General features: G+C 43.3%; 1 protein-coding gene and 1 pseudogene across 2 annotated transcripts in view; both read left to right on the top strand.

Annotated features, from left to right (window-relative positions):
* The window catches only part of RELL1 (RELT like 1), a 60,698-nt gene extending 52,715 nt beyond the window's left edge, over positions 1-7,983 (top strand). Inside the window, exons 7-8 of one of the 2 annotated variants that reach the window (XR_016393259.1) lie at positions 5,468-6,583; positions 7,774-7,983. The gene's annotated coding sequence lies outside the window, so the exon portion shown is untranslated. Of the gene's footprint in view, positions 1-5,467 lie in introns of both variants that reach the window. The other variant, XM_022566271.3, reaches the window with a different exon arrangement.
* A 108-nt stretch (positions 7,984-8,091) lies between these two features.
* LOC111170738 (lysophospholipase-like protein 1 pseudogene) lies at positions 8,092-11,838 on the top strand (annotated as a pseudogene).
* The last annotated feature ends 1,820 nt before the right edge of the window (positions 11,839-13,658 follow it).

Genomic DNA, 13,658 nt, shown 5'->3' with positions numbered 1-13,658 from the left:
ATGCCCCCTTGGTCCCCTAGTTTTAGAGCAAGGAGGCCCTAGGACATTATGTATGTTGTTCAAGGTCATGCGGATGGTTTATTCCAGAGCCTGGACTTGGGCTTCCTGATAGTTCAGTCCCTTCACTGTCTCTGAGGTCCTGGATATTGCAAGTGTTTGAAATTGAATCATTTTTAAAATGGAAAAATAAGGCATGAACACGATACAATATTTAAGCACCATAAAAGGCTGCAGGATGAAAAAAAAATGTCTTCACCCTGTCTACGCCCCTTCTACCCACCACACACGTCATCTCTCAGTCCCCTTCCCAACAGGGGACCACGGTTGTCCGTGTCCTCTATATCCTTTCAGGATTATTCTATGCATATACCTACTTAAACAACATATATACGTGTCTACAGCCCCCTCCTTTGCCCTTCCATGAATGAGAGCTTAGATACTTGTCTGCACCTTGCTTTTTATTGAAATTGATGACTGAGAAGGTCTGTGGACTATTTTTTATGCTCCCACATTGATTGAGCCATGAGGAGTGAAAATGCTGGACACGTTTAAAATGTTGTGTGTCCTGTTTGTTCTTTGTTGTTGGGAATAGCCCCGAAACATTTACAGACATAATCTGAGAGTTTTGGGTGGACCTAAAAACGTATTTTGCTGTCATCAACACTGATGTTCTAAGTTATTCTTCTACAGCCTCGTTCTGTGTACAGAAGAGACTGAAACATATTTGTGAGTATTCCCAGAATTTAGATAACATGAGGGCCCAGAGGGTTTTGTTTTGTTTTGTTTTGAATTGCCACCAAAGCTGTCTCCTCTCCTCAGTTATCTCCCTCCGCAGAGTCTGCTCCAGGGCACCTCCCTAGTGCTGACCAGAAGGTGACCCCTCAGGGAGCTTATCTGTCCTCCCCGGTGGCCCTGCCAGCCCTCTGACAAGGCTTAGGAAAGAGGGCTGCAACATCTGCATTTTTGCCACAGAAACTGCAGCACTGGAGGCTCACAGAGACTTCGGAGGACGAAAAGGCAGACCTAAGGGGCTTGAGGGAGGCAGAAAGCGAAATGCCTTTGGTGACATTTTGGCCCAGAACGAGATAGAAGAGGGAATTAACAGTTATAATCAGGATTTTAATTTTTCTTCATTTGTAACTCGAGACTTTGAATCTACTAACATTAAATAGCTAAGGAAATAGTAGTCCCTGTTTTCTGTAAGCTGTCTATTTTCTGCAAGGATGTACGATGCTATAGTAGCTCCACAGTATAGATTCTGGAACCAGACTCCTTGTACCCAAGTCCTGGCCGGGCACTTTTTAGCTGTGTAATCTTGGGCAAGTTCCTTAGCCTCTGATGCCTCAACTTCTCCATCTGTAAAGTGGGTTTAAAATAGCACCTACCTCATAGGGATGTTGTTCTTTGGTGCTTAGCAAGTGCTAAATAGCCAAATACTTGATGTCATTATTATAATATTATGTCAGGTGAGACCTATTTAAACACTTAGCAAATAAAAGTGTGAAAAATTAATGGTTTTTGATATTTCTTAATTTTCCTGAGGCTCAGAGAGGCAGGTTAGACATAACCTATGAGATGCTGTAGTTTTGTTTGACATTCGGGTAGAGGCTTACTAAATGCAGGTAGCTGGACTCTTGCTCACAAGGCAATCAAGAGGCAACGTTTAACTTGTTTTGTTTTCCTTATTAGAAAGAGGTGGGACCATTCAGAGTCTTAAATTATTCTACCTGTAGCTAGCGTAGATGTTGAATCAGAGGTTTATTGAGACTAAGAGGGAACTGCTGAATTGCATTTAAATCCTTCCCAGGAGAACCCTTGTGTTTCCAGATACAGAATAACTTTTGATGTCAATTACATTTTACTTGGAATAAAGTGCTCTGATTCTCACCATCCCAAGGGTTGGTAAATCGCAAACGTTCAGCTATTGTCACTTGGGAAGCCCATTATTGCTAAATATATGAACACATTTAAATTGTTGTGAAGCTATAACTCAGGAAAGAGCAACCTTCAGACTTCCCAGTAAGATCTAAATCTCATGTGAGAAAATTCAAAACTACAAGGAGTGCACAGTTTCCCATTGGCGTTATTCAGGAAAGAGCAGAGGACAGGCCGCAGAAGACCTCATGGCTCGGTGGATATCTCCGCGTGATTGGTGTAGCGGCGACTGTGGCTTCCAGGTGGGACTGCCTGGGCTGGAATCACTGCTTTCTTATTATTAATTGCGTGGCCTTGGGCAAGCTATTGAACCTGCAAGCCTCAGTGTCTACTTATGAAAATGAGAATCGTCATTGACTCATGGAGTCATTGAAAAGATTGAGTTACTGAATCTGGAGCGCTTAGCACTGCAGTGCCTGGTGCATAGAAAGCACTCCGTAAATGTCAGCCACTATTGTTATTAATCAGATAGCCTTCCTTCCTTAATCCCCTGTCCTTTGAGGTCTTAGTGTTCGCTGTCCGTTAATCTGTTTAGGCTTCTAGTTTCTTAAGACATGGTTCTCATTTTTAAAGGGACCAGATCCTTTTTTCTAGAGAATCCTTTTTTAACAAGGCACATATGCATCCTAATCAAAGCTCTGTTGTGGCTCCTGTGGAACCTTAACACTATAATGGAATTCTAGCTTTATCTAATTAGAATTGTGTAAAAAGCAATAAACTCTAGAGAAAAAGATGACCTTTTCTTTCCAGATAAATTTTTTCTGAGGTTCTTAATTTCTCTCTATCAGTCTTGTTATTATGGTGGATGTGGTCACACTTGGGATTTCTGAATCGTCTTTTCAATGTAAGGAAGTTTTGCTTCATTTCTCCCAGCTTGAGCACTCACTTGTGTAAGACAGTAATCACCAAATTTCCCCACCCTATCCCACTCAGAAAAGATAGATCAGTCTTGTTAAATATGGTGGGGTCCCCTGGTGATGCGACCTGAGAACAACAGGTGGGTGGAGTGTTTTCTCTCCCTCTGGTCCACGCTGCTAGCCTTCCCTAGCATTCATGCCAGCCTGCTCCTAGTTTCTGACTGCTGTGTGCCTGTAGAGGAGGCACCTTTTAATATTAACGTGTTGTGGTAAAGAAATACTATTTTAAAGTATGTGTTTATCAATACGGTCATATTCACAGCTGTAGAATGAAATGAGAAGAAATTTAACATTGTCAAATGCACCATGACACAGTCCCAGAAATAAGGCTGCAGTTGGAAATTTACAAGCTGTGCAAAATGTGGTATCTTCTTTCCTCTAGATTATCACTCAGATAAGACAGGTATTTATCTGGAAATTGAGAGCTGCTGTGCTGGTCAAAGCTTCCCTTTTGTTAAGTGTGTGTGAAGACAGAGAGCCCAGAACTGTGAATCAGTGCTGGGTAGTTTTCAGTAGAGCCTGAAAAGGTTAACTTTCCTTTTTTCTGCCTTGTTTCTGGTATTAGTAATGAAGAATTTTAAGCAACATTTTGTATTTTTCACATTCTCTTTCAAAGATACTGTGTGCAGTGCAGTTTTAACCAGCTGCAGAAAGCCATTGTGGAAGAGAGCCACTGTGCTGGGATGCTGGTAATGGTCACGATAGCTAACTTTTAGGAGGGTACTGACTGCTTGGCCCTGTATTAAGCATTGTACATATATCATCTTATGTAAAACCCCCAACAGCCCTACGTGGGATGCTGCAGAGAGGCCAAGGTTCAACAGCTAGTCACAGGGGTCTGCGTCTGGGGACAGGCCACTGGCTCCAGACCCCTCCTTCGTAGCCCAGCCTTGGTCTTACATGCCCACTCCTTAAAGTTGGTCAAACCTGTGCAAAGAACTCTAAATGGGAAGTTCTACTATGTTGGGATGAAAACTCTTACTGTGATGAAACATTTCATTCTGACATCCCTTGCTCTTGACCTTCTTGTTTTCCTTGGTGCAAAACAGTCCAGGTCTAAGAGAGCCGCTGATAAAAAGAGGAGACATAAAAGTAGTTGAACACCTTTTTTCTAGATAATGGCCTAGTTTGAAGTTTTACTGGGAAAATTCTCTCCTATCTTTTAGCTTTTTTTTTTTTTTCCTCTTAGGACAATTTTTCTATTTTTCCATCTCTGGCTTTTCTACTTTTTTCCCTGCTAGTGTCTTCCACATTAATCGACTCTCAAATGACAGTATTCCCAGACTTGACTTTGTTCAGTTTTATTGTACAAATCTGTAGTTTAGCCATGCTCGGTTGTAGCAATGCAGAGCAGGGAATTACTTATTCATTTATAATTAAGAACTTGGTTCTTGCTGTTTTAGAGGACAATGCTTTATTTCCTTTTCAGCTAAGGGGGTAAGGGTCCTTTCCCCAACCCATTTAGTTTGGGAGATCCCTCTCTGTCTCTCTCTCCTTCATGTATACACACACACACACACACACACACACACACACACACACACTATGATTATTATAAATGACATAGTGACAGAAAAGGATAATATGGATAATATTAGGCTACATGTGAAGGATGAGCTATAAAATAAGTACAAAGTAATACTTCGGTGAAGACAACCTATTGACTTTTTGCTATTTCTTCATATTTCTGTAAGCTGGTTTCATCTCTGTTTTTGTTTAGCATTTATAGGAAACACAATTTGGGGAGACAAGAGAATGTTTTGTTCCTTAACCTGGTGTAGGTTTGCCTGCATTGTATGTTTCAATATACACAGTCAAGTGTAGAATTTTAATCCTATCCTGAGTCTTCAAAACAGGAAAGTAAAGGGGTACATAACTGTCACGTAGATGAGGCCACTGTAAAAAAACAAAAAGCAAACACAAAACTTTGAAAAATAAAAAATTATTTTGCAGGTTTATAGGGGGCTTCATTTGTAATGTAAACACAGATGTTGACATGGGCCAATTGTTAGAAGAACTTAAAAATATAATACAGAGCCTTCCAAGGTACAATGAAGACTGAAGATGGAGCATTTTATCATTGTGTTCTTACTTGCCCAGTGAAGTCCCAGCCAAGCTGCACCCTTTGCTCAATGGAGATGCAAAGTTAACTCAATTTGGTGTGGCCTGGGAAAGTCACATTACCTGACACATACAGGGTTCCTTGTGACTGACCACGTTCACCCTGTTGCTCATTACTTGACAGAATGTAGCTGAAGAGTTAAGGAACAGGTTCCTGAGAACAAGTGCTAAAGGACTCACAGGGAGAATGCCCACCAGTCACCCCAGAAACTTGTATTAAACCAGACTGATGCCGTCAGTCTACTGTGGTTCTCAAGTTCTGTTCTTTCTTGGTTTATAAAACCTCAATAAAGAGGTCCTTTGGAAATTTTCGTGCTTAAATTTCCTTAGACTGATTTCAAAGAAGAAATGTGTAGTGGGGGAAGGAATGCAGTGGGATGGGGTGGGACGGGGTGAGGGTGGATTACAATTCCTCTGTGTTCTTAAATATTTAGGCCAGATTAACATGTGATATGATGCTTGCCAAGCTTTACCTTTTTTGTTTTCTCTTGCAGGATTGACTTTATTTGAAGAGTTCTAAGAGACTGAAAACTTATGACATATAAAGTTGCCTAGGGAATTATTTTTTTATCTTTTATACAATTTCTATGGTGGAGTCTGCAGGCATGTGGATGAAAGCTAAAAGGGAATACTGTTGCTATGCTGGACACAGAATTCAGTTTGCTTTGAAACAAGTTTTGGTTTAAAAATGTCTGATGAAACATTTATTATATTTCCAGGGAGGAAAAGAGCTCATGTTTTTGTCTTCCCAAGCACCACCCCTCCCAATCCCCCATCTGTGGCCTTGGTGTACATACTGCAATTTTTCCAGTATGATAACTATGTACAGTGGAATTATATGTGTGTAGTCTGAGCTAATGCTCAGGGTGTGTGTGTCTGTGAACTATATGTGTGTAGTCTGAGCTAATGCTCAGGGTGTGTGTGTCTGTGAACTATATGTGTGTAGTCTGAGCTAATGCTCAGGGTGTGTGTGTCTGTGAACTATATGTGTGTAGTCTGAGCTAATGCTCAGGGTGTGTGTGTCTGTGAACTATATGTGTGTAGTCTGAGCTAATGCTCAGGGTGTGTGTGTCTGTGAACTATATGTGTGTAGTCTGAGCTAATGCTCAGGGTGTGTGTGTCTGTGTGTGCGTGTGTGTGTATGTACACACGTCTGTGTGCCTGTGCTTCTGTTCCCCCAACCCTTAGGTCTCATTTTGCTACTGGTTGTAAGACGATCCTCTTACAGTTTAACTCTTACAAAAGATAAAAGATGAATCTTTGGTGGTGAAGGCTCCTTGAAGATATAGTCTAACCCTGGGCAGTTGATCCCCCAAGAGATCATGGAGTCAGAGGGAACCAGATGCTAGACTTTGGATTCAGAGACGAGAAATCAGCACTGACCTGCTACCAGCATGCCACTCCTAGGTCACTTATAAAATATTGAGAGTTTTGGTTGTTTTTTTGTTTGTTTGTTTTAACTCAAGCTAAGCAAATCTTATTTAGCCATTGAATAAAGGGGGAAATGGTTTAAAGTCACTAAAAAAAAAGTCTTGTTTTGACAACTCAAGGCTAAAACAAAACAAGACAATCTCCACTTCTGGTGCAAGATGGACCCACACCTTCCTCTGGTATGTTTTCCTTGGTGTTCTTCCTGTTCTCCATCTTGTAGCTAGTGTCTGTTATTTAAAGGATTCTTGAGGGTTACTTTCCCCTGTAGGTGTGGAATACCCCACTTAAAAAAAAAAAAAAGCTTTACAGTTTACAAAACACCTCAAAGAACCCAGAGGTGAAGGTAGTAGTACATTTATGGGAGGTCTGGGCCAAGAGGTTGGGGAGTCCAGGTACAGGGAAATCTTCAAGACCTGCCTCCATGTTGGTATGGTGCCTTGGCACTTCCTTTATTTCAGAAAGAAAGCACAATTCTCATTTGACTCCCAAAATATGATTCCCATGAAAATGTACTTTTTTTTTTTTTTTTTTTTTTGCGGTACGCAGGCCTCTCACTATTGTGGCCTCTTCCGTTGCAGAGCACAGGCTCGGGATGCACAGGCTCAGCGGCCATGGCTCACGGGCCCAGCCGCTCCGCGGCATGTGGGATCTTCCCGGACCGGGGCACGAACCCGTGCCCCTGCATCGGGTAGGCAGACTCTCAACCACTGTGCCACCAGGGAAGCCCGAAAACGTACTTTAAAGTATCCATTCTTTTTCTGGCACCAGACTAAAAATTTCTAACCTTTTAAATGAATGGTAGGTTCAATTTCATGTGAATTTTTGCTGACAACTAATTGAAAGCTGTACATGTGTACGTGCATTCACGCAGTAGACCCGAGGAAGGCAATATGGAAATAAATTTCACGGTGGTCCAGAAAGTAGCAATATAAGAATTTTGGGGGTGTGTATTAGTGTAAATAATATGCGTGCAGTCTTAGACCAATAGTTTTAGTTGTATAAAGAGGAATCATTTTTTGTTTTAAAAATATTATGCCCCCGGAATGGTGAGGGATAAAGTGTAAGATATTCTTCAGCTTTAATTATTTTATAATTTTATTCAGGTCAGATCGCTTTTTTTTTTAATAGCAATACAACAGGCAAGAGGATACTCAAAATATTTAAATTGTATTTATACCAAGAGTACGTTTTAACTATTTTCTAATACTTGAGCAGTTGTTGTCTGACTGGCTTCCAAATATGCCAAAAGTTAAGCATTCAATATTTTCAACATGTATGCTTTTTACAGGTTTATATTACCTAATAAGAATCTTTAAGTGTCCCCAAAGCAACAGATGTTTACAGGCCTTTTGTGTTTTTCCTCCTTTAGAAGGCTTGGAGACCCACAACAAAGTTACTGTATAAAACACTAATGATGGACTAACTTCTGATGTAATAAATGAGTTGGCTACCACCTCAATGTAAAAATTTGTAAAGGAAATTTTTCACCGAGTGTCAAATGTATTTTTAACTGTCTGGTTTGTACTTCTATGACTTTTGTACTACCAAAGCAGAGTTAAAAATAAAAACGTTAAACACAGTGAGTTGTTTTTGAATGATCCAATTGTTGGTGCCTTGGGTACTGAAAGTACAGTTGTGGTTGGTATAATTTATCGAGCTTAATATCACAAGTGATCATTTGGCTGACTTTCCCCATTGGATTCCTCCTTCCCCCCATAGTAATGCCATCCTCACCCTCGACTAGTATTTTTAAAATTTGGAGATAACTTTGGATGTAAGGAACAGTTGCAAAAGCAGTACAAAGAGTTCTTGTATACTCTTCACCCCACATTCCCTTATGGTATCATCTTACATAACCACGGAACAATGATCAAAACTAAGAAATTAGGGCTTCCCTGGTGGCGAAGTGGTTAAGAATCTGCCTGCCAATGCAGGGGATTCGAACCAGGGTTCGAGCCCTGGTCCAGGAAAATCCCACATGCCGCGGAGCAACTAAGCCTGTGCGCCACAACGACTGAGCCTGCGCGCCACAACTACTGAAGCCTGTGCGCCTAGAGCCCATGCTCCACAACGAAAGAAGCCACTGCTCGCCGCAACTAGAGACAGCCTGCACGCAGCAACAAAGACACAACACAACCAAAAATGAAAATAAATAAAATAAATAAATTTATTTTAAAAAAAACTAAGAAATTAACATCAGCATAATACTACGAATTAAGTCACAGCGTTATTCCGGTCTCACCAATTATCCCACTACCATCCTTGTTCTGTTCCAGATTTCCCACTGCATTTAGTTTCGGCCTCCTAAATCTCCTGTGACCTGTGATTTTCCCTCCGTCTTTTCTTATTTTTCATGGTCTTGACGTGTTAATAGCATGTACTGGTCAGTCATGTTGTAGAGTGCCCTTCAATCTCAGTGTGCCAGCTGTTTCTCCTGACTAGGCTGAGGGTTTGCATTATGCAAAGGACGCCCGTCCCATTGCTCCGTATCAGGGGCTGGTGGGGGAGGCCACGATGTCGGTGTGTATCGCTAGTGATGTCAACCTCCACCATTTAGTCAAGGTAGTGGCCACCAGCTTTCATTTTGGTAAAGTCACTATTTTTCCCTTTGTAATTAATAAGTATTTGAGGGGAGATATTTTGAGATTAGGCACATACCCTATTTCTGCTTCACCCTTTAATTTTACCACCTGTATTATTTTCTTTGGGCTCCGGTAAAAAACAAACTGGGTGGCCTAAGACGATAGAAATTTATTCTTTCACAGTTCAGGAGGCCACAAGTCTGAAATCAAGGTGTCTGCAGGGTTGGTTCCTTCTGAGTCCCAAGGGAGAACCTGTCCCATGCTCCCTCCTGCCTCCTGGTGGTTGCTGGCAGTCCTGGCGTTCCATACTGTGTAGCTGCTTCCCTCCAATTGTCTGCCTCCGTCTTCACATGACCGTCTTCCCTGGGTGCTGGGTGTGGGCCTCTGTCCTCTCGTCTTCTCATGGGGACACTAGTCATTGGATATAGGACCCACTGTAATCTAGGATGACTTCATCTTAACTTGATCACATTTGCAAAGACCCTAATTCCAAATACGATCACCTTCACAGGAACCTGGGGTTAGGACTTCAACATACTTTTTTAGGGGACACAGTTCAACCCACTACACCATCCATTGGTGGATCTTGCCTGCAGCTGTTTTTACTGTAGGAGGGGCTCTTTCAGATTGGTGCCTGTGTCCTTTCGATATGGCTCCTTCTCTTTATTTCTTTCTCCCTTCCTCTTTATCCCTTTTGCCCTTTCTCACTTTCTAGAACCACGAGATGCTCCAGGCTCATCTTCTCATGTTGTTTTCCTTGTCTTAGCCTTGGAATCCACCACTAACTAATCAAGGAGCCCCGGTTCCTTTTATTGGAGAATGGTGTTTAGAGATAGAGATCAGAGCACTAGGTGTGCTCATTGATACTGGGGTGTTACTGCTTCTGGGCACACATATACATACACACACACACACTACTAACCCATTCATATACACACATCTTTATTTATGTAACTATATTTAGAACAAAAGCACGAGTCATGACTGCTGCCTCTGACCCCAGTTTAGCTCCACAGGGTTCCCTTTAACCTTCGCACTTTCCTTCTTTGTGACTTTTCTCCAACAGTAGAGAAACCTGGCTCTTACAATCTATAATATGTTTATACAATGTCTCAGCCCTAGCAGACACGTATACCCCTGTGAGAAATAGGTTTCCAACTAGAGCAGTGTGCTGTGTACGTATTCTTCTAGTTGTGAGCCTTAGAGAGTCCAGCCAGAAGCCTGCTTGCCACATTTACTTAGGTCAGCGCCTTTGTTCCCCACACCTTGGGCGTGCTTGTGTGATTCAGTTTTAACAGAGTCATTTGTCACCATCTGCGTTCCATCTTTCCTTCATGTCCTGGTTAAATTTCTTAAAATTTATATGCAGCAGTGTCGTGGCGGCAGTCATGCGGCTCTGTCGGGTTCAGGGCGCCTGCCTCGCTGCATGGGTTGCCGGCTGCGAGGCACAGCGCCCCTCTGATCTTCCTGCACAGCTCAGGTGATTCTGGACAAGGATTGAGAACGTGGATCAAGCAAGTTTTAAATCAAGATTTAACATTCCAACACATAAAAGTTATCTAACAGCTCCTCCCAGGCCATATACTTCTTTGAAAGGAGGACTCTCCAATGTATGGTTTGACAGATTTAAAATATCTAATGACTACCCAGAGCACCTTGAATCAATTGATGTAATGTGTCAGGTGCTTACAGATTTGATTGACGGTGAAGTAAAAAGTGGTATCAAGAAGAACAGAATATCAGTAGGAGGATTTTCTATGGGAGGGTGTGTGGCAATGCATTTAGCATACAGAAATCATCAAGATGTGGCAGGAGTACTTGCTCTTTCTAGTTTTCTGAATAAGACATCTGCTGTTTACTAACGTCTTCAGAAAAGTGATGGTGTTTTTCCTGAATTATTTCAGTGTCATGGTGCTGCAGATGAGTTAGTTCTTCATTCTTGGGGTGAAGAGACAAACTCAGTGTTAAAATCTCTAGGAGTGAGCACAAAGTTTCATAGTTTCCCAAGTGTTTACCATGAGTTAAGTGAAGCTGAGCTAGAAAAACTGAAGTCATGGATTCTTACAAAGCTACCAGACTGAATGAATCGATTGATTTGTTAATATATAAGTAATGTCTTTATGAAAAGTGATGTTTACTGCCAAATTCTAATTTGATAAACAATAATTAAAATAGTAAAAAAAAATTTATATACAGCAAACTTCACTCTTTGGGGTGCCTCATTGGATTCTGATTTTGAATTTTCCTGTGTGTGTGTGTGTGTGTGTGTGTGTGTGTGTGTGCCTTGAAAACAAGATGATCAATAACAGCTTATGCTAAGGAAGTGGAAAAGCTGATTTTACAGTTTTCAGCTCTTGAAAACCAGGAAACCCAGAATATATGCACCAGGGAGGATGTTAGGAATTCCCCCAAATCTCATTTTATAGTAGAAAGGGGTCATTTGGGGTTACAGGTTTTGTTCTTCATCAATCAGCCTTTTTTTTGCGGTACGGGGGCCTTTCACTGTTGTGGCCTCTCCCGTTGCGGAGCACAGGCTCCGCACACACAGGCTCAGCAGCCATGGCTCATGGGACCAGCCGCCCCGCGGCATGTGGGATCTTCCTGGCCCGGGGCATGAACCTGTGTCCCCTGCATCGGCAGGCGGACTCTCAACCACTGCCCTACCAGGGAAGCCCTAGGGAAGCCCTAGGGAAGCCCTCGGGAAATCAGCCTTTTGATATCCTCTCTAAGATCCTCCCTAGGATTCAGCTCTCTCACCGGCAGGTCCAGGATGAACTTGCCAAGGGGACTGACGGTCCATGGCCTTGTATGCTCCTGCACTTCCTTTTCAAATCCAGATATCGAGCCTTCCTCCACCCTGATGATCTGATATAGTGGAAGTGTGGAGGAACATTTCCTTCCCTCCCACTAAGGACAGCAGGATGTTGGTGCTTTGGAAGTGGGGTCCCACCATTCAGGGCTTGGCTGTGGTCAAAGGAGACTCCGTTTTTCACCCGAGGTCCTTACCAGTTCTTAAATCCTCTGAACCCTTTTGTCTGCAGGGCAGGTTCTATCCAGCGCTTCCTTTGTTCATTCCTCATCCTCCCAGGACCATTCTTCAGGACTGTTCTCAGATCTTCCTGGAGATCCCTCATGGTAGCTCCAAACACCCGAAAGGGCACCTGGGACTCTGTCCCCGGCATTCTGTGGCCGCCCAGCTGGTGTCGCTGCCCACCCGCTTCAGCTGCTGCCCAGGCGGGCGGTTGTCCGCCTCGCACAGAGCTGGCACTTGCCCCCTCTGCCGGCCGAATGCGAGAAGTGCAGGAAGCTTAGCTCCTGGGCCATTTATTGGTGGTGGTGTGTCGGTCAGGGCCGGGCGCTCAGAAAGTACATAGGCATGATTTCACGATGAATGAATAAATAAACAAAAGTCTACCTTTAAAAATGAAAGATTATCATCAGCTATTTTATGGGAGTAAAAATTGAAGTTTGGATTTTTCCTAATTCATTTTCTGACCCTACTAGCTGGTCTCTATTGTCTTTCTCATAGGAAATCCCAGTTTCTCACCTGGGAACTTATTTCCCTGCACGTGTGGATGCTGGTAGAAATAATTGAGTTCTAATTTGGAGGAGACCCCATGCCCTGAATCCTGCCATGCAAGTGGTGTGGCTGTGAGAAGCAGTGCGGTCTCAGAGCAGTGGCCCCGGCCTTTGCTGTTGGCTCTGAGTTGTGGCTCTGACACTCACTGCCTGTGCAATGTTGGGGAAATTACTTTACCCTCTTTTCTTCTTTTTTTTAAAAAAAATTTATTTATTTATTTGGCTGCACTGGGTCTTAGTTGAGGCTTTCAGGATCTTTGTTGCAGCATGCGGGATCTTTAGTTGCAGAATGCACACTCTTAGTTGCGGCATGTGGGGATCTAGTTCCCTGACCTGGGATCGAACCCCGGGCCGCCTGCGTTGGGAGCGCGGAGTCTTAGGCCACTGGACCACCAGGGAAGTCCCTTACCTTACCTTCTGAGATGCAATTTCCTCAGCTGTAAAATGACCTATCTCTCAGGACTTTTAAGGACTAGGAAAATGCAGGCAAAGTCATGGTGCCTGCCGTGGTCTCCATGGCAACCCTGATGGAGTGCACTGTCATCGTCAACAACCAAGCTTGGTAGCTTGGTAAAGGGTCTGTGTGTATCTGTCCCACCACAGCTGATCAAGGTGGCTTGTGAAGAGGCCAAGCACACACAGCTCTGTCCAAGTGTGGAGCTGAGCCAGGACACTTTTTGCTGAACCACAGTTAGAGTTCAGAAGCCTCGTGGAAGAACCACAGAGTAGAGGAGAGTCCAAGTTTTGGGGAGGCAGAAGCACAGAGATAGAAGAAAGAGTTGAGGATGAAGAGGTAGTGTGAGCAGGGGGCAGCTGAAACTCCATCAGCCCAGCGCCTCTCCCTTCTGGGATGATGCCCCCTCCTTTGGAGAACTCTTCTCCTCCCTCTTAGAACCCAGCCAGGCGCCCCGCTGCCCTGACCGCAGCTGGATGTGACCGAGGCCGTGCCAAGGAAGCTGGTCTGAAGAAAGGAAGGGAACACGCAGAGGGAAGAGAGGCAGTCCTGGTTTGTTGTCAAGGCCTAGATTCATTTGACCCTGAGGCCCAGCTGCCCTTCCGAGCTTTATGAACATTCCAAGGACATCCCTCTTTT

Source organism: Delphinapterus leucas, chromosome 5 (genome assembly GCF_059928025.1).
Source record: "Delphinapterus leucas isolate spDelLeu-1000000601 "Yukka" chromosome 5, BTC_Dleu_Yukka2, whole genome shotgun sequence".
Classification (NCBI taxonomy): Eukaryota; Metazoa; Chordata; class Mammalia; order Artiodactyla; family Monodontidae; genus Delphinapterus; species Delphinapterus leucas.
The sequence above is the reverse complement of the archived record's forward strand: the minus strand, read 5'-3'. Positions and strand labels throughout refer to the sequence as shown.